The sequence below is a fragment of the Macaca mulatta genome, chromosome 1 (genome assembly GCF_049350105.2).
Source record: "Macaca mulatta isolate MMU2019108-1 chromosome 1, T2T-MMU8v2.0, whole genome shotgun sequence".
Taxonomy (NCBI): domain Eukaryota; kingdom Metazoa; phylum Chordata; class Mammalia; order Primates; family Cercopithecidae; genus Macaca; species Macaca mulatta.
In genome coordinates this window covers 238,423,378-238,442,381 of record NC_133406.1, presented here as the reverse complement: position 1 = coordinate 238,442,381, position 19,004 = coordinate 238,423,378, and the positions used below count along the sequence as shown (strand labels likewise).

Sequence of the window (19,004 nt, the reverse complement as noted above, 5' to 3'; positions counted from 1 at the left end):
GGTGGCGGGCTCCCTGGTGATGCCGGGGACCCACGGGGTGTGCGGTGGCGAGGGCCTGGTCCAGGTGGCGGGCTCCCTGGTGATGCTTGTGGGTGGCTGTGTGTGGGTCTTGGGGTTCACAGTTCAGTTTGGGAGAGGGGAGAACCCCTCACTTTGAAGTCTTTCCTGGCCAATGGGAGGCTTCTCAGAGCAGCTTTCACAGCTCCGGGGCTGGGTGAGGCCTGTGTCTAGGCTCATGCCGCCATCCGGGGCGTCCGGTGTGTCTGGGCAGTGGTGCAGCTCCTTGCGCTGGGTGTAGGTTTGCTTCAGTTCCCCACTGCTGCTTCAGCTGCCTCCTTTGTGGGTCCGTGGAACTTCGGTGCCCCCACCCCTGTTCAGCTCCCTGACTCAGCTCGATGCCTCTGGTGTAGATGGGCTTTTTATTTTCCCATCTAAACATTGTTATTGAAATTGTGATTTCTTTGGTATTTTAATGGACTGTAGATAAAGAAGGACCTGTTTTCTCAGGAGTGCCTGTGGGGTCCCTTGTTCTGGTTTGCTCAGTGAGGTGTGGCCCCAGGTGCTGAGGAAGGTGGCCAGGACCCCACAGGGCAGCGCCCACCGCAGGGGCCCCTGTCCTCTGGGTTCCGCTCCACTTTCTGGGACCTTGGCCCAGGAGACCTCTGGGAGGGTGAAATGGCCGCAGGCCTGGGGTAGGGGCACTGGCGGGAAGCCACAGGCCGAGAAGTCAGGGAGGAGGGAGGCCTGGGTCTGGAGGAACGTGGGAAGGGCAGGCACCTCCGAGCAGCCTCGAGAAATGTGGGCCAGGCTGGTCTGGCCGCGGGCAGGACTGTGTCTGGGACTCTGAGTTGCCAGAAGCACCTGGCGGCAAGCCACATGCTGTCCACAGTGTCGCCCGGCCCCCATGAGGAGGTCCCGTGGGTGGTGGCTGGTGGGGGGCAAGGCTGCGGCACTGGAACCGCTGAGCAGGGGTTCCTGGGGCCATCAAGGCCCCCAGAAGAAGAAATCAAGTGGATTTTAAGAAGCAGAGCTCTCTTTAGCCCGAAGTAACCGTAGAGCATTAACAAGAAAACCTGGGGTTCTTAGAAATGCAGCTCTCTCTGCTGGTTCGGCGGACGGCGGACAGTTCTAGATCCAGGAGAGTAGTGGCGCGGACACAGACTTCGCCCTCGGTGGGGGCGGGAAGCACAGCGTCCTGTCATTCATGAGTCAGGTGAGAGGCGCGAGAAACCACAGCTCTTAGGAAAATCTGTGCTACCCAGTGTGGGGGCCATCCACAGCCCCTCCAGCACTGCTAGTAGGTGGCCCCGCATTGGCCCCAAGCTGCCTCGGCTGTGCTCAGACCCTGAGATGTCCTGGGCACCCTGGTTGAACTTTGGTGGTAACTGCAGGGTGTACACAGGAGCTGCAGGTGAGGGGTTTGTAGGAGCTCTGTGGCCGCCCTGCATCCCTGGCCTCTGCCATTTTCTGCCTAAACGTGGACACGTGGAAGAGGGAGCCCAGGATGCTGTGGGCCTGGAAGGCGGGTCCCTGCGGGCTCCATCCCTTCACTTCAGGGCATGGAGGGCCCAGGGTCCCCTCACACTTGCCTGCGGGGCAAACGGGGAACGCTTCTCTTTTTACTGTCATTATGAACTTATGGCTTAAATATGTCTATGGACTTAAGAGTGTCATCTGTGTGGAAAATTCCCGGCTTTCACTGCAGTAGAGAGATTAGCTCAACGCACCCCGTGTATCGCGTTCACCAGTTATCCGTGGCTCACTCATTTTGTTTCATCCAACTTCCCTCTCCTATTTTGAGGGGGAGGGACTGTAATTTTGTTTTGTTCTGTTTTGTTTTTGAGACGGTGTTCTACTCTGTAGCCCAGGCTGGAGTGCCACCAGTGGCACGATCTTGGCTCACTGCAAGCTCCATCTCCTGGGCTCACGCCATTCACCTGCCTCGGCCCTCCCGAGTAGCTGGGACTACAGGCGCCCACCACCACGTCCGGCTAATTTTTTTGTATTTTTAGTAGAGACGGGGTTTCACCATGTTAGCCAGGATGATCTTGATCTGACCACGTGATCCGCCTGCCTCAGCCTCCCAAAGTGTTGGGATTACAGGCGTGAGCCACCGCGCTCAGCCGGGAGTGTAATTTTTTAAAGCAAATCCCAGGCATCATCTCATTTCATATTTAAGTGTTTCGGTATCCACATCTAAGGAATATGGCATTGTAAACAATGCTAACTATGACCCATTAACTTGCCTAACAAAGCTAAGGGGGATTTCTGGACACCAGCCTATGTTCAGGTCCCTCCTGTCTCAGAAGGGTCCTCCTGCTGCTTTTTGGGACCAAGGGACAACACTGTGTATGATGAGTGGGTCTTCCACGCAGGCCTCTGTGTGTGCATGTGTGGTGCTGTGACGGGCTGTGGGGACAGTCCGAGGGCTGACCTGAGCCTGGCAGAGGCAACATCTTGTTGGGAGGCAGCAGGCCAGGAGAGAGCGGAGCTGGTTGGAGGAGGGCCAGCCTCCCCACCTGGAGACTGTTGGTGACCTTCCTCACGTGGCGCGGCCCTTGGCACGGCCCCCAGCCACTAGTGGTGAGCCTCTGTAATGTCTGAACACTTCCCGTGCGTGTCTAGTCAGGAGAGTGATCAGAGGAGCGACTGGTGTGTGCTCACCGAAGAAGCCCAGAACAGCGGAGAAGAGTGCAGAGGGTGACCCGTTCTCTCTCTGTTCTTGGCGGGTTGAGGCAGAAGTACAGTGTCCTGTGGTTCACATGTCGGGAGAGGCAGGAGCGTGCCACAGCTCTGTTGCTGGAAACGTGGGAAGCCGGGATACGGCCGACCGTGGCCCCTTCTGGCCCCGCTGGGGAGTGGGTGTCCCTGTCCTCACTGTAGTCTCTGCCACATTGACGGTAAGATTTTTCTTTTTTCTCATTTTTGGAGACAAGGTCTTGTTCTGTCATCTGTGCTGCAGAGTGCAGTGGTGTGATCCCAGCTCATGGCAGCTTTGATCTCTTGGGCTCAAGTGGTTCTCCTGCCTCAGCTTCTTGAGTAGCCAGGACTACAGGTGGGCATCACCGCACCTGGCTGATGTTTTTGTAATTTTAGCGATATGATCTCCGTATGTTGCCCAGATTGGTCTGGAACTCCTGGGCTCAAGTGATCCTCCTGCCTCAGCCTCCCAAAGTGCTGTGCGCCACCGCTCCTGGACTGAAAGTTTTCTTAATTGGATTTTTCCATATGTGCACTAAGGTCTGCCTTTTTCCCTGAATGAGGCATAACAAGTATATCTGTGACTGTGTTTTCTTTGTTTTTTGAGACGGAGTCTGTCCCCCAGGCTGGAGTGCAGTGGCACGATCTTGGCTCACTGCGAGCTACGCCTCCTGGGTTCACGCCATTCTCGTGCCTCAGCCTCCCAAGTAGCTGGGACTACAGGCGCCGCCACCACGCCCGGCTGATTTTTTGTATTTTTAGTAGAGACGGGTTTCACCGTGTTAGCCAGGATGGTCTCGATCTCCTGACCTTGTGATCCACCCACCTCGGCCTCCCAAAGTGCTGGGATTACAGGTGTGAGCCACCGCACCCGGCCTGTGTTTTCTGTAGGAATATTACTGTGACATTCTTGTAAGAAGTAAGTGAAAAGCACACCAGCACAGTATTCACATAACACAGAAAGGTATAAAAGACAAATGCAGACGTGGGTGAGGGCAGAGTTCTAGGTTTATCACAAGGGCACGTGAACGCGGTTCCCCGTCTGCCCTGCTCTGCTCAGCACCTTTGGGATATCAGTGCCTTGGGTGCCTGGTGCCTTTTTGGGCCAGCCCTGTGGTATTTTGGAGTATTAGTTGGTATTGAGGGTCTGGAACTTACTTAGTGTCTAGGGCATGGGCCGTGTTTTGGTATTGCAAGAGATGCTTCAGGGCGTGTGTTAACACAAACACATCACACGAGCTTTGTGACCACATGCTGCCTGCACGAGATGTCAGTGTTCTCCAGCTACCGCCTGCTTCATCCCTGCCCTGCCCTCTCATGCTCCTCAGCCGGGGCCACCGTCCTCTTGCCCCGCCCGCTCTTTCTGCAGGCTGGCCATCGTGCTCTGTTGCAGAAGCCCCTGTCAGGGTGCTGGTCTGCACGTGTGCTTTTCGAGTGCCCGTCACTCTGGCCGGCTCACTGTGTCACTGTCGCCGTGCAGCTTTGTTCGTCCTGTTCTTGTGCCTTGGGACGAATGGGCAGAGGGCTTGCTCTTGGGTGTACTGTGGTGCACATGTGGGCTTGGGAGTGAGACAGCTTGGTTGGAGGGCGTGGGTCAGGCCTGGCTGTCTTCCGAAGCGTCCCAGCCCTCCCTGTCGTCAGTCTTGTTGGCTGTAAACGCATTCTCTGCTGCGTGGGATGCTAGGTGTGTGGTAAGCTTCTTGTGGATGCGGCAGGTCAGTGGGGAGGCACACTGTCTGCCGGGTACCCTGTTATTTACTGATACGCGCACACGCAATACACATCTCTATAGATTGCTTTTGTATGTTAGCTCAGCTGGGATGATTCTGTTTGTGCTTAGATCTTTGTCCACATTTCTGATCATTTCCTTAGTAGGCTCTGAGATTCTCCTAAAAGGTGTTGTTGTTTTCCCCAAACTTTTCTTTGAATGGTGTGCAGGTTACATGCCCACAGAGTTAAGAAACTGCCCATTTTCCTACCTCCTGATGACTTACCTCCGCTCTGTCACCTAGGCTGGAGTGCGGTGGCGCCATCTCAGCTCACTGCAAGCTCCGCCTCCCGGGTTCACACCGTTCTCCTGCCTCAGCCTCCCGAGTAGCTGGAACTACAGGCGCCCACCACCACGCCCGGCTAATGTTTTGTATTTTTAGTAGAGACGGGGTTTCACTGTGTTAGCCAGGATGGTCTGGATCTCCTGACCTCGTGATCCGCCCGCCTCGGCCTCCCAAAGTGCTGGGATTACAGGCGTGAGCCACCACACCCGCCCCTCCTGACGACTTTTAAGATTCTGTCATTTAGGCTGGGTGTGGTGGCTCATGCCTGTAATCCCAGCATTTTGGGAGGCTGAGGTGGGTGGATCACCTGAGGTCGATTTCAAGACCAGCCTGGCCAACATGGTAAAACCATGTTTCTATTTAAAAAAATACAAAAATTAGCCAGGTGTGGTGTTACACACCTGTAGTCCCAGCTACTTGGGAGGCTGAGGCTGGAGAATCACTTGAACCTGGGAGGTGGAGGTTGCAGTGAGCCGAGATGATGACATTCTACTACAGCCTGGGTGATAGAGTGAGACTTTGTCCCATAAAACAAAAAACAGGCCGGGTGCGGTGGCTCACGCCTGTAATCCCAGCACTTTGGGTGGCCAAGGCGGGCGGATCACGAGGTCAGGAGATCCAGACCATCCTGGCTAACACAGTGAAACCCCGTCTCTACTAAAAATGCAAAAATTAGTTGGATGTGGTGGCGCACGCCTGTAATCCCAGTTACTCGGGAGGCTGAGGCAGGAGAATTGCTTGAACCTGGGAGGCAGAGGTTGCAGTGAGCTGAGATCGTGCGACTGCACTCCAGGATGGGCGACAGAGCGAGACTCCGTCTCAGAAAAAAAAAAAAAAAGATTCTGTCATTTAGAGTGTCTTTGTTAATTTGAAAGGTGAAAAATCTCATCGTTTAGTTTGTATTTCTTTGCTTTTTGGTCGGTTGGTTGTTATTTCAGTAATTTTTTCTGTAACTTGTACATATTACGTTTTTTTATTGTGGCAAAATAGACATAACGTTTACCATTATGTGTACCATTCAGCAGTGTTGAACACGTAGGCCGACAGTGAAGGAATGGAAAAAGACGTCCCATGCCACTGGTGACCAAAAGAAAACAGGAGTGGCTCCATTTGTATCACACCAAATAGACTTTTTTTTCAGAAACTATTCCTAGAGACGGAAAAGTAGTTACAGAATGATAAACGGGTCGAATCAACTGGAAGATCTAGCAATAATATATATGCACCCAACATCAGAACAGCTAAAACTATGAAGCAAATTCACACTGCTGTTCACCTACCTTCCCAGGCCCAGCCTCTGTCCCCGTGAAACACTCACTCCCCATTCTGCCGCCCCCAGGCCCCGGCACCCACCCACCGCTTTCTGTTTCTGTGAGTTTGGTGACTCTAGGGACCTCCTGTGAGTGGAGTCGCACAGGATCTGTCCTTTTGTGACTGCTTATTTCATTCAGCGCCGTGTCCTCAAGGTGCAGCCATGAGCAGCCTGTGTCACAGTCTCCTTCCTTCCTTTTTTTTTTTTTTTTTTGAGACGGAGTCTAGCTCTGTGGCCCAGGCTGGAGTGCGGTGGCGCCATCTCAGCTCACTGCAAGCTCCGCCTCCCGGGTTCCCGCCATTCTCCTGCCTCAGCCTCCCGAGTAGCTGGGACTACAGGCGCCTGCCACCTCGCCCGGGTAGTGTTTTGTGTTTTTTTTTTAGTACAGACGGGGTTTCACCGTGTTAGCCAGGATGGTCTCGATCTCCTGACCTCGTGATCCGCCCGTCTCAGCCTCCCAAAGTGCTGGAATTACAGGCTTGAGCCACCGTGCCCGGCTCCTTCCTTCTTAAGACTGAATCGCAGGCTGTTGCTTGGATGTATTTTGTTTACCCATTTCTGTCGGTGGACACATGGGTGACTTCCACAGTTTAGCTGTCGTGAATGATGCTGCTGTCAGCACGGGTGCACAGTGACCTCTGGAGACCCTGCCTTCAGTTCTGGGTGTAGATTCGGAAGTGGAATTGCTGGATCATTGATCATTCTAGTTTTATTTATTTTTGAGACAGCATCTTGCTCTATCACCCAGGCTGGAGTGCAGTGGCACGATCTTGGCTCACTGCAGCCTCCACCTCCTGGACTCAAGTGATTCTCCTGTCTGAGCCTCCCAAGTAGCTGGGACTAAAGGCATGTGCCACCCCGCCCGGCTAATTTTTGTATTTTTTGTAGAGACAGGGTTTCACCATGTTGGTCAGGCTAGTCTTGAACTCTTGACCTTATGTGACCTACCCACCTTGGCCTCCTAAAGTGCTGGGATTACAAGCATCAGCCACTGCACCTGGCCCTATTTTTTCTTCCTTCTTTCTTTCTTTCTTTTTTTTTTTTTGAGATGGCACCTCTCTCTGTTGCCCAGGCTGGAGTGTAGTGGCGCCATCTCGGCTCACTGCAAGCTCCACCTCCTGGGTTTATGCCATTCTCCTGTCTCAGCCTCCCGAATAGCTGGGACTGCAGGCACCTGCCACCACACCTGGCTAATTTTTTTGTATTTTTAGTAGATATGGGGTTTCACCGTGTTAGCCAGGATGTTCTCCATCTCCTGACCTCGTGATCCACCCGCCTCGGTCTCCCAAAGTGCTGTGATTATAGGCGTAAGCCACGGCACTTGGCCTTTTTTTTTTTTTTTTTTTTTTTTTGAGGCAGAGGAGTCTCACTCTGTTGCCCAGGCTGGAGTGCGGTGGCTCTATCTCGGCTCACTGCAGCCTCCGCCTCCTGGGTTCAAGTGATTCTCCTGCCTCAGCCTCCTGAGTAGCTGGGACTATAAGTATATGCCACCACACCTGGCTAATTTTTGTATTTTTAGTGGAGACAGTATTTCGCCATGTTGACCAGGCTGGTCTCTGACTCCTGGCCTCCCAAAGTGCTGGGATTACAGGCGTGAGCCACCACATTCAGCCCGTTTTTCTTTTTGAAGAACCGACTGTTTTTCATAGTGGCTGCAGCATTTTCCACTTCCAGCAACAGCGTTCGAGCAACACTGTCTTCACATCCTCTCCAGCACTCGTTCTGTTTTTTGACAGCAGCCATCCTAATGGGTGTGAGGTGGCATCTCATTGTGGTTTTGCTTCTCATTTCCCTGATGACTAGTATGTTGAGCATTTTTTCATGTGCTTATTGGTCCCTCCTGTATCCTCTTTGAGGAATGTCTGAGTCCCTCTTTTTTTTTTTTTTTTTTTTTTTTGAGACGGAGTCTCGCTCTGTTGCCCAGGCTGGAGTGCAGTGGCCAGATCTCAGCTCACTGCAAGCTCCGCCTCCTGGGTTTACGCCATTCTCCTGCCTCAGCCTCCCGAGTAGCTGGGACTATAGGCGCTCGCCACCTTGCCTGGCTAGTTTTTTGTATTTTTTTTTTAGTAGAAACGGGGTTTCACCGTGTTAGCCAGGATGGTCTGGATCTCCTGCCCTTGTGATCTGCCCGTCTCGGCCTCCCAAAGTGCTGGGATTACAGGCTTGAGCCACCGCAACTGGCCTGAGTCCCTCTTTGAGTTGAGTTGTATGTGGAGGCTTTTGCTCAGTTGTGCTTCTTTCTCTACTCTGGTTAGTGATCCTGTTCCACTTGTTGTAGATTTCTCTCTCCTGTTTGTCTATGGCATGCACCGTGGTCTGATCCTCCCTCTGTTGCCGGAGGCTGCCTCCGTCCTCTGCTGTGGTGGTCAGGAAGCTGGAGCGTCTCGGCGCCAGATTCATCTTTGTAAGGGGAGACGCTCTGTGAGCCTCAGTGTGTAGCACCGTCTGCAAGTCAGACTCCCCACCCCTCCTTTGTGCAAGCTGGGCGGGGGCTCTGCCGGAACTGGTGGTGCTCATGGAAAGGGCTTCGGTGTGATGCAGACATGACAGTCACCTGCTGGGGCCAAGGGCTGTGAGTGCCGTTGGGGGAGGCAGTCTCAGAGTGAGATGCGGCAGTCAGGCCTGAACGGGGCTGCTGTTCCATGAAGGAGCACCTACTGTGCGCCTGGCCTGTGGCAGCAGCAAAGAGGAACCTGCTGGGGCCTCAGGGACCTCCACCTTGCCCACTGTGGCCAGGCTGCTGCTTCTTTCTGGGAGGCCTGTGCGAGAGCCATGGGCACAGGCTGGGCACAGTGGCTCGCGCCTGTAATCCCAGCACTTTGGGAGGCCGAGGCAGGTGGATCACGAGGTCAGGAGTTCAAGACCAGCCTGGCCAATATGGTGAAACCCCATCTCTACTAAAAATACAAAAGTTAGCCAGGTGTGGTGGCGTGCACCTGTAGTCCCAGCTACTTGGGAGGCTGAGGCAGGAGAATCACTCGAACCTGGGAGTCAGAGTTTGCAGTGAGCTGAGATTGTGCCACTGCACTTCAGCCTGGGCAACAGAGCGAGACTCCGTCTTAAAAAGAAAAAAGGAACCATGGGCATGTGTGTGCACAGGTGTGCGTGGGTGTGTGCAGTCAGAGAGGGAAGGGCTTGGGTCACGGGCTGCCCTCAGCCTGGGGCCAGGGAAGGGCAGCGAGAGGACCCCAGATTCCCAAAATGACCAGGGGCCTGTTTGCAGCTTCCCTCTGCCTCCTCTCTTCTCGCTCTGAAGTTATGTCCTGCCAGATCCTGGAGAAAATTCTTTTAGCAAAGTGATGGCTTCCCTGAAAATACTTCCTACCACACAGAAGCCCATCAGAGTCCTCCCTTTGGAATCCCATTGCCAAATGTGGGTGGTGTGGTGGACCCGGGGCAAGGTGCCGTTTTCTTGGCAACCCCTAGAAATGTCTCCCTGGGGTTGGGGTGTAGCCACCAGGCAGGAAGTGTGTATCCTCCTGCCCTGGCCACTTGGGGTTTCTGGGACAATCTGCTGGCTTGACCTTGACTTTTCCCTGAAAACAGGAGCCCCAGGGCCTGCTCCTGGCATCAGGACTTGCTCTTCCTCTTTCCTGGGCCTCACAGGTGCCCTTGGGGAGCGCACAGCTGCCCCGGCCCGAGTCCAGTCTGGCTTTCGGGAAGGGGCCTCACTGCTGGCTGCACACCTTGGCCTCCTTCCCCTGGACACACCATTGCTGACGCAGCTGGGACCGCCCTTGGACGCCGCATGCCCGCCTCTTTCACCAGGGCATGTGGGCTGGGACCAGTCTCAGCCCCATGTTGACTTGTTTGGCTCTGCTGGTGGTGACGGGTGAGGGGGTGGGCCTGGGTTGTTTCATGTCTGCTCTTGTGCTCCAGTGCCTCACGGAGAGGCTCTGGTGAGTGCGCAGAGGGACCCTGGTGCTTTTGGGTACTTTCTGGAGCAGCCCACGTTCCTTCCCTAGAGCCCTAGGGGCCCGGCCAGCTGCCTTTCCAGGCCCTGAGACCACCAGGTTCTGGGGGGAGCTCCTGGGCTCTGCTTTGGTCTGGCTGGGTGGTGCCCACGCTGCCGCGTCCCCTCTCCGGGGCTGCCTGGACTCACCCTGGCTGGCAGCCATTTCCGTTACTTGGTTTCCAAAGGCCCCATCTTGGAATCAGGAACAGGCTGGGACTCAGGGTGGGTTCGGAGCTTGGTGACCTGCTCTGCTCTTTTGTCCGGCTTTGTCCTAACTGTTGAATATTAATGAGGGGCACCGCAGGGTGGCTCTCCAGTGGAGGGTCCTCACTTTTTGTTTTGCAAATAACGCTGGGGCCTCTGTGCCACTGCGGCAATGCAACTGTGATGCTGCTCGTTGGATTCAAAAGGAAGCCTGGCAGTGGCGGGGCCTGGACAGGCAGCCTTTGACCCGAGGCGGGCGGAGCTCTGCGCTGGTTCGAGAAAGGCGTGGGGCAGCCTCTCTGGCAGGCACTGGCTGTGCCTGTTGGTTTTCCTTTGCCCGCAGTGAAGTGAAAGTCACTGCAGCTGGGTTTGCTGTTGAACTCGCTGTCTTTCCTTCTCATGTCTTCTCTGTGCAAATAGTGGTCGGTGTACTTTTGGATTATTTCAGTCAAGTGGAAGTTTCTAGAAGCATAGAGAGAGGCAACGTGGCTTAGGGGTTAGGAGCATGGCTGGGCTACCTTCTTACTCTAAGTGTGGGCCGCGTTCCATTACTTTTCTAGGCCTCAGTTTCCCATTGGCCCCCCTCCTGTTTGGAAAAGGCAGCTGGGTCCCACAAGCCATCTCAGGAGCCACGTCTGGGCGTTGGCATGGGGACTGTGCCCACAGCCAGCCAGCCTGGTGGTCAGCTGATGGATTCCCATAGGTACTTAGCAAAATGCCTGGAGAATGTGAGGCAGCCGGCGAGGCTGTCAGGCCAGTCGCAGATGTGGTCGATTGCTGTTGGTTCTTGGTGCCGCCTGGCACTGCTGCCCTGATAGTCGGCTCTGAGTTGGAGGCCAGCTTCCATGGCAGCATCGTCAGTGGGCGCGCAGGGTGCGTCTGACTTGGGCCTGGGCATTGGGTCCCATTATGGTTGGGTCCACAGGGCCGCTTGCCTCATTTGTGGAGGTGCTGGGGAAAGCCCACAGGCTGAGGACGTGTGAGGCTCCAGGGTCCAGCATGCAGGCCGAGTGTTCCTGCTGTTGCTGGCCACGTGCACAGCTGTGCCACCGGGAGGTGCCCGGCAATGGGAGCCACTTCTCTGCTCAGTTCAGCCTTCGATGCCCCAGGGCTGTTTGAGAGCAAGGCTGAGGGGACCCTTTCAAGTGTCTCTGCCTTTGATGGTCCCAGGTGACCGGCTCCTCACCCATGGTGTGATCTGAGTGGGCAGAAACTGACCCCAGGTGACTCTTACTGGGAAGAGATGTTTCTGAAAATGAGAGCAAGGTGGTGAGTGGAGAGCCGGCTGAGAGATGCCTGATTGCCCCGCTGCTGTTGTTGGGGCCGAAAGTGTGGGGGAGGGAAGAGCCAGCACAGAGGGCTCACCGTGTCCCCAGCTCCAACCAACTCACCGGCCTTGGCCTCACGGGGCCTCCCTGTCCTGCCGCCTGCTCAACAGACCACAGGTTTTGTTGGATTTGTCAATTACGACCCAGGTTGAATGGGAATTGGAGATGTTTTTATAGTTGGAGAGTTTGTTCCAGTCAGAACATTTCAGGTTGCTGGAGTTCGGTGTCTTGCTGTTGTTGCAGCTTGCATCTTTTGGCCACCGGGTTTTTTTTTTTTTTTTTTTTGATAGAGAGTTTCACTCTATCCCCCAGGCTGGAGTGCAGTCACGCAATGTTGGCTCACTGCAACCTCTGCCTCCTGCCTCCCGGGTTCAAGTGATTCTCCTGCCTCCAGCCTCCCCAGTAACTGGGATTACAGGCACATGCCACCACGCCCGGCTAATTTTTGTATTTTTAGTAGATACAGGGTTTCACCATGTTGGCCAAGCTGGTCTCTAACTCCTGACCTCAAGTGATCCAGCCACCTTGGCCTCCCAAAGTGCTGGGATTACAGGCATGAGCCACCGTGCCCGGCCATGGCCACCTGTTTTAAGGAAACCACTCAGTGTGTCTTAAAAGTTAAGGATGCTCGTTGCCCTGCTCAACAGAGAGCCCGGCGTGGTGCTGGGCAGCCCTCGCGCTGCTCTCTGGCCATCCCAGAACCCGATGTCCGTTCCCAGTGTGTCCTCGGCTGTGGGGTGGCCACTGCTGCCCAGGTGTGCCACTGCCCACGGCTGACGGGGGAGCAGGAAGTGGCCCGTTTGCAAGCCAAGCCTGCTGCCTGTCCTTGGTTTGGGTCTTTTTATTTTGAGAAACCTCCAAACCTCCATACAGTGAAGTTGCAGGAAGAACATGGTGAGTCCCCGTTCACGGAGCCTAGCTGCTGCTGGCACTGGCCTCCTCTCGCCACGATTGTTTTCGCAGCTTTTTGCAGGTTATTTGAGAGAAGGTTTCAGTCAGTGGGGTCCTCCCTGCTCAGCCCTTCAGTCTGAATTTCTAAAAGTAAGGGGATGTGGTGTGTGACCGTGACACAGTGATCAAGTCTGGGAAGCTGGCTCCCCTGGCCACGCTGTGCCTGTGTCTGCCACGCCCTTTTCAGTGGTTTACTTCTGCCTGGGACCTGCCTGGCGGCTCACTGACTCTTCTCTTGGGCCTGCGTCATTGCCTCGGGTAGCCGGCTGTGCATTGGCAGGGCCCAGACGGGCAGGTGGGTAGGGGCAACCCCAGGGGGGCCGGTGCCGTGTCAGAGGCATGGGAAGCATCAGGAACAAGCGGCCCCCATGCTTTCCTCAGGAGAGCCTCTCCCTTGGTGATTAATGAGTAATCTGCCGAGGGGACTTTGGACCCTGAAAGTCCCCTGCCCCCATGAACTTTCTCCCGGTGGGCCAGATCCCTAGTGAGTCTGCTTGTCTTAGGGATGGGGACGCCGGGCGCTGACTGCACTCCTGGCCCCTGCTGCTGCTGGAGCCTCGCCTTTCTGCTCCCGCCTGCCTTCCTGCCAGTTAGTAGCGCCGCGGACCGCGTTTGGAAAGAGTCACTCTTACTGTCCATTCTGGTCAGTTTTGACGCCCGAGTTGTCCTTCTGTTGGCTGCCCACAGGTCTTGGTATCTGCTGATGTCCTTTTTTTTTTATTTTTTGTAGAGATGGGGTCTCACTCTGTGGCCCAGGCTGCTCCTGAATTCCTGGGCTTAAGCCATCCTCCCGCCTGGCCTCTCACAGTGCTGGGATTACAGGCTGAGCCTGGCGCCCGGCCCCGCCCCTGCACCCTCCCCCCGCCCCGGCCCCTGCTGACGTCTTATTTCAGAGCCAGCAGGGCTTTCCCAGCTCTCAAGTGCCCTCACGGCCCGCTGCAGTGACGTATGGCGTGTCCGCTCCTGTCCTGGTCCCCAGGTGGTGTGAGGCCATCGAGGCTCATCCCCAGCTGCAGCCGCCCTCCTTTCCCCGTAGAGCCCTTGCCTGCCTAACGGTGACTGCCTCTGTGTGGGCAGCATCGGGGGGGCTGGTGCCAGGCGTGGGGGACCTGCTCCGTGTCACTGGTGGAGCCCAGTGTGTGCGATGGGTTCACAGGTCTCCGCTGTGAAGTTGTGTTTGTACACAGTGGCTTTTTCTAGAAAAATGAACGGCAAAGTATTTATTTCCCTGTGAATGTCGACCATTTTCCCGAGTCCGGTGGTTGTTGGCCAGTGACACAAACCCGCGGCTTCTCCCCTTCTTGCTTCCCTCCCCGCCCCTTGGCTCCGGGCACAGTGCGGCTGAGCCGGCTTATCTGGCCTCGTCTCTGGAGGCCTCGCCAGCTGTCATGTCCGTTGACATTTCACTGTTCCTGGCAGTGGCTGTGCCCAGACGCGCTGTGGCATGTGGGAGTGACGCCGGTCTTTGCCAGTGCTCTGCACACCTGTGGGGAGGCCTCTCAGGGTTTCCTGCCAGGTCTCGGCGCACTCCCCGGTGAGAGATACGAGGAGGAGGAGCAGCCGAGGGCAGGCAGGGCGCTCTTCAGACGTGGAGGGTTGAAAACTGTCCCTTTTTCTCCAGTTTAATAGCAAACTTTATCCTACCTTAAGTTTTCAAAAGTCTTGTAAAGAACGGGTCCATTCATTTTTAGCTGCTCCATGAAAGGTGAGAAAGCTGAATAGGGGGCTGTGTCCCAAGACCAGGGTTTGCTGTGGCCTGGCTCGATTGAGAATCCCCTGGGCCCCAGGAGGGTGCTGTGGCTGCTGGGGAGGCTGCCCCACGTTCTGACCCTGGTACAGGGCCACACTCAGCCTCCCTGGAAGCAGCTTGGGCCTGGGTCCCACATGGCACTACCTCTGCAGGCCCCTTTGTGTCGTGGTGTTTTGACCTATGGAGGGCTTTTGTCCGTCTGAGTTGCTGACCGAGGGTCTTTATTTCCACATTCGAGAGAAGCCCGGTAGCCCATCAGTCAGTGCCCGTGGAGCAGGTACAGCTCGGGGAAGGGAGCAGCCCCTTGCTCACGGGCCTTTCTGGCACAGTCTGTGGCCCTCCAGAGGACCTGGCCAGTGTCCTCACAGCTGTCCCGAAGCTCGTGGTATGGGTTCCTCCCTCAGGGCCAGCACCAGGCTGGTGCTCAGCTCTTCTGGAAGAGCCTTCTCATGGTCCCAGCACATCCATGGAAGATTGAACTATTAAACATTAGAAGAAGAAAGTGAGGCCGGGCGTGGTATCTCACACCTGTAATCCCAGTACTTTGGGAGTTGGAGATGGGCAGATCACTTGAGGTCAGGAGTTTGAGACCAGGCTGGACCAAAATGACAAAACCCCGTCACTACTAAAAATACAAAAATTAGCGAGGCATGGTGGCAGGTGCCTGTGATCCTAGCTACTCGGAAGGCTGAGGCATGAGAATACCTTGAACCTGGGAGGCAGAGGTTGCAGTGAGCCCAAGTCATGCCACTGCACTCCAGGCTGGGTGATGGAGTGAGACCCTGTCTGAAAAAAAAAAAAAAAAAAAAAAAGTGAGAATTGCTAAATTGAAGGAAATATTTCATAAGGCGATTTGATCAGTTGCTTTAGCTGCTCTGTGAGTCCAGCACCGCGTGCAGCGCAGCCTCCCCTGGGAAGTCCGGAGCACCCAGGCCAACATCACAGGCTCCAGCACAGCAGGCAAAAGCTGGGAGGCTCTCCAGACTTTGGGTGTCTGGAGTTATCCATGAAGGGGACTTCCTGAGTTTTGGTGTATCCGTTTGTTTACAACCCAGGGAGAAGCCTGGCCACTTGTGAGTGCAGGTCGTCCTCGGACACACACTGGGAGGAAGCAGAATGAACAGGACACGCAGCCTTGTGTTTCTGTCGGCCCTTCCTGCACATACGCCCTGTCTCAGGGGGCTGCTGGCCTCTGCCATGGTCTCCTCACTTTTGTTTCTGAGGACATCTTCCCAACACGTGTGCACTTACTAAATGAGCCACACGTCCCCAGTGCTGACAGCTAGGAACGGTGCGAGCAGATGGAGGATGGAGCTGGTGGTGCTACATACAGAGGCCCCGGGAGTGAGGCGCAGATCCCCTGTGCGCTGGTGTGGCCCTGGCTTGAGGCCTTTGGGGGCGTTGTGCCCCCCATACCAGGGGTGAGAGCCCACAGTGACAGCAGTGGGGAGGTGTGTGTGGGGGCTGGGCATCGATGCCAGCCTGGCTGAGGGTTGCTTTCTGGTGGTCTGCGCACCTCTTGGGCCAGAGTGGTATCTCCAGAGCGCCTGCTGCTGGAAGAGAAGGCTCTGGGTCCTTCTGGACGCCCACCCTGACTGTGTGGACCATGGTGGCGAGGGCCACGTGCCTGATCTTCATACCATGGATGCTTGTCTGGAGCTGCCTCACGTGACTCTTGGACAGAAGGCACCATTCTAGACGTTCCAGGTGGGCTCCAGTGACCATGGGGGGCTGGGGTTGGCACTGGCGCTGCTTCTCTGAGGTGTTGGACCCACGTGGAAACTGCTTGTTCCCCTCCAGATGCTGATTGTGAAGAATCTGGAAGGTCCACGCTAGAGGAGGCCACAGCCTGCTGGTGCACCTGCGAGAGTGCTGGCCCAACCGGTCCCCGAGCGTGGTGCCCGTTGGTGGGGGCGGAAGGGCTCGGCTCTGCTCTCCCCCTGTGGGACTTTGTGTCACAGGGTGCTTGGGGGACTCTGCTGCACTGCGATCTCCAGCGTGACATGTCCCCGTCTCGAACAGCCCTGAAATGGCAGTGCCTCGTCCTAGGATTACCATCCCTGCCCGAAGGCTCGAGATTCTACTTAGATGCCTACTGGACTGCTTTGTATTTTAATTTACTTGATATTCAGTCTGGGCGCGTTGAGGACGCGGCTTTCAGCTGTCAGCCTGTCCTTGTGTGCAGTGACAGGTCTACCTGTCTGGCCTTGTACCTAGACTTGTGGCCGTCACCACCATCTCTGGGGAGGGGTGAAGTGGACTGGGAGGTAGAAGCCGAATTGGAGTCTTCTCTTTGTTCCTGAAGTTATCACAGTCTCAGCCAGACTGTGGTTACTGTGTGTGTGTGTGTGTGTGTGTGATGCGCAGGGCATTTGCTGATGGAATAGCACGGTCCATCGGCATGTGCACCTGAGGCGTGCAACCACCTGCTGCACACCTGTGGGGTCCCTGCGGTCAGGTGAGTTCTGGGGGATTTCTGAAAGTGGAGATAGCCATGACAACACTTCTTTCCTCCAAATGCCTGTGCTGTGCACTTGGGTGCAGGTGGCTTTTAGGGGACACGGCTGGGCACTGCCCCACAATGTCACCTCTCTGTCATGTGGTGCGTGCTGTGGACTGGCGCCACACCCCACATGCCTGTTAGACAAACTTCTCTCTGGTGTTTGTCACCCCACCATGTGGCCTTTCTTTTGTCTTTTATCTTTAGCTAAGGAGTCCATGGCATACCAAAAGCTGAATGATGGCAGCCAGTGTCCCCATCCTGTCCTGCCCCACTTTCCATAGGCAGGGATGCTCCCCATTCTTGCTGCATAGTCTTCTGTTGACCCCATGTACCTGAGCGACAAGCACTGTGGTGCTTGACCTCGGTCCAGCTGCTTAGACTTGTACCTGCCACAGCCCCACGTGCTGACACCGTGTGTCTTGAGTTTTGATAAATCTATCCTTTGGCTGATTAATATGACTGAGTGGTGTCTTCTGACCCCATTTCTTATCTGGTACACTGTGTCCTGACCTCATTTCCTGCCCGGGGCACACTGTGTCTTGACCATTTCCTGTCTGGAGCATGTTGTGTCCTGACCTCATTTCATGTCTGGAACACACTGTGTCCTGACCTCATTTCCTGCCTGGAGCTTTCTGTGTCCTGACCTCATTTCCTGTCTGGAGCTCTCTGTCCTGACCTCATTTCCTGTCTGGAACATGCTGTGTCCTGACCTCATTTCCTGTCTGTGCCACCCTTTGTCCTGACCTCATTTCATGTCTGGAACATGCTGTGTCCTAACTGCATTTCCTGTCTGGAGCTCTCTCTGTCCTGACCTCATTTCCTGTCTGGAGCTCTCTGTGTCCTGACCTCATTTGCTATCTGGAACACTCTGTGTCCTGACCTCATTTCCTGTCTGGAACATGCTGTGTCCTGATCTCATTTCCTGTCTGTGCCACTCTGTCTGGACCTCACTTCCTGTCTTGAGCACTCTGTGTTCTGACCTCATTTCCTGTCTGTGCCACTATGTGTCCTGACCTCATTTCCTGTCTGGAACATGCTGTGTCCGGATTGCATTTCCTCTCTGGAGCTCTCTCTGTCCTGACCTCATTTCCTGTCTGGAACTCTCTGTCTCCTGACCTCATTTCCTGTCTGTGCCACTCTGTGTCCTGACCTCATTTCCTGTCTGTGCCACCCTTTATCCTGACTTCATTTCCTGTCTGCGGCACACTATCCAGACTGCATTTCTTGTCTGGAGCTCTCTCTGTCCTGATCTCATTTCCTGTCAGGAGCATTCTGTGTACTGACCTCATTTCCTGTCTGTGCCACTCTTGTGTCCTGATCTTTTTTCCTGTCTGAGCCATTCTGTGTCCCTGACTTCATTTCCTGTCTGGAGCGCTCTGTCTCCTGACCTCATTTCCTGTCTGATGTTCTCTGTCTCCTGACCTCATTTCCTGTCTGTGCCACCCTTTGTCCTGACTTCATTTCCTGTCTGCAGCACACTGTCCAGACTGCATTTCTTGTCTGGAGCGCGCTCTGTCCTGATCTCATTTCCTGTCAGGAGCATTCTGTGTACTGACCTCATTTCCTGTCTTGTGTCCTGACCTCATTTCCTGTCTGGAGCACTCTGTGTCCTGACCTCATTTCTTGTCTGTGCCGCTCTGTGTCCTGACCTCATTTCCTATCTGAAATTATTTGTGTCCTGACCTCATTTCCTATCTGGAGCTGTGTCCTGACCTCATTTCCTTTCTGGAGCCCTCTGTGTCCTGACCTCATTTCCTGTCTGGAGCCCTCTGTGTCCTGACCTCATTTCCTGTCTGGAGCACTCCGTGTCCTTACCTCATTTCCTGTCTCGTGCCACTGCTTTCTGTCTTGGAGTTGTGTGCCTGACCTCATTTCCTCTCCACTGTGTGTTCCTGGAGTTAGGCAGTGTCTTGTTTTTTACTTCCTTGCTTGGTTTTCTCAGGATCTCTGGCTGCTCCGTCCTTGCTCCAGTGTTCTTCCCTGCCCCTCCCTCTGTGGTCCAGAGGCCGATGGCCAGCTGGCCCCACCTGCCTGCCCTGGGTATTTCTGTGCTCTTCCTGCTATGGGGTTCTAGGGGTTCCCCTCCTGGGTTCGTCCTTATCTGAGTGACCGCAGCACACTGTGCAGTTGGGTGCCTAGGAGGCACGTGCTTTGGGTGTTGTATGGCTGACCGGGTAACTGGGCACCCGTGTGTGGAGGGCTGGAACAGAACACTTGTCAGCCCTCCTCAGTGTTTTGCCTCTGGTG

At 55.1% G+C, this 19,004-nt stretch overlaps 1 protein-coding gene and 4 long non-coding RNA genes across 7 annotated transcripts in view; 3 read left to right on the top strand and 2 right to left on the bottom strand.

Moving 5' to 3' along the window:
• Window positions 1–19,004, top strand: part of SKI (SKI proto-oncogene) — an 82,643-nt gene that overhangs the window by 11,346 nt on the left and 52,293 nt on the right. The window lies entirely within an intron of this gene.
• On the top strand, window positions 640–14,894 carry LOC144337163 (uncharacterized). Its single transcript, XR_013409862.1, has 2 exons — window positions 640–3,494; window positions 14,849–14,894. It is a non-coding gene; the product is annotated as an uncharacterized LOC144337163 (long non-coding RNA).
• Window positions 7,631–19,004, bottom strand: part of LOC144337171 (uncharacterized) — a 50,462-nt gene continuing 39,088 nt past the window's right edge. The window contains exon 3 of the long non-coding RNA XR_013409896.1: window positions 7,631–7,788. This is a non-coding gene — a long non-coding RNA (uncharacterized LOC144337171). The remainder of the gene's footprint in view (window positions 7,789–19,004) is intronic.
• Window positions 12,258–15,068, bottom strand: LOC144337168 (uncharacterized). Its single transcript, XR_013409888.1, has 2 exons — window positions 15,011–15,068; window positions 12,258–13,037 (listed from the first exon to the last, which is right to left on the bottom strand). It is a non-coding gene; the product is annotated as an uncharacterized LOC144337168 (long non-coding RNA).
• Window positions 15,309–17,208, top strand: LOC144337173 (uncharacterized). Its single transcript, XR_013409900.1, has 2 exons — window positions 15,309–15,961; window positions 16,055–17,208. It is a non-coding gene; the product is annotated as an uncharacterized LOC144337173 (long non-coding RNA).